Here is a 1,041-nt window from a genome sequence, read left to right on the forward strand (position 1 = left end):
ATATTCTGTCACACATTTATGATAGTATTTATTATAGATAAGCTCTTCCAGAAAATAGAAGAGGACAGAGCATTTAGTTCAATATTTGAAAATCAATAAGCGTAATTCACCATACCAACAAACTAAAGAAACAAATCCATATAATCATCTCAGTAGATACAGAATAGCATTTGACAAATTCAACATACTTTCATGATTAAAACTGTCTGTAAGCCAGGAATTAAAGGGAACTTAATATGATAAAAAGCATCTTAGAAAAACCCAATGTACAGCAATTTTTGAAGGGATAAGCAAACTGTGGTACATCCATAGGATGCAATACAACTCAGCAAAATAAGGAGTAGACTGTGATACACTCAGCAACATAGACAAATTTCAAATGCATTATGCTAAGACTGAAAAGTCTACATTCTGTATGATTCCATTTATATGATATTTCTGAAAAAGTAAAACTATGGGAACGAGAAACAGATCAATAGTTGCCAGGGGCTGGCAGCTGGTAGTGGGGATTAATTACAAAGGGGCATGAAAGGCTTCTGGGGGTGATGAAATGCTCTTCATTGAAATATACCTTCATTGTAGTGGTAGTTACACAACTATACATTTTTCAAAATTGTTAGAATTGTACACAAAAAAGATAAGGATTTTTGTTTATGAATTACACGTCAATATACCTCAATAAATCTTAATTTTACTACATTATACATGTTTTAAAAGGGAATTATGCCCTAAAAGATTAAATTTATTGAGGGGAACCTGCAAGCCCTCTTGTTGGTATCAGAAAATCATCTTTACATTGCCAAGCTCCTTTTAAAAGGGTGAGTATGAACACCTTGGAATCCCTTGAGATGGATCCCTTAGAGAGTAAGGGTAAGACTCCCTGAAAGTACTTGAGGATATGACCAGGAAGTGGCATACTCAGAAACCAGCTGTAATATGGAGCCTCTGGGGCTTCCTGGCCCTTTGGGAGGCAGCTGTGAATGAGAACTGAGAGGGTTGAGCATTAGGAACTGAAACTTGACAGGCTTCCTTGGATGGAAT

The sequence above is a fragment of the Trichechus manatus genome, unplaced genomic scaffold (genome assembly GCF_000243295.1).
Source record: "Trichechus manatus latirostris isolate Lorelei unplaced genomic scaffold, TriManLat1.0 scaffold00112, whole genome shotgun sequence".
Lineage (NCBI taxonomy): Eukaryota > Metazoa > Chordata > Mammalia > Sirenia > Trichechidae > Trichechus > Trichechus manatus.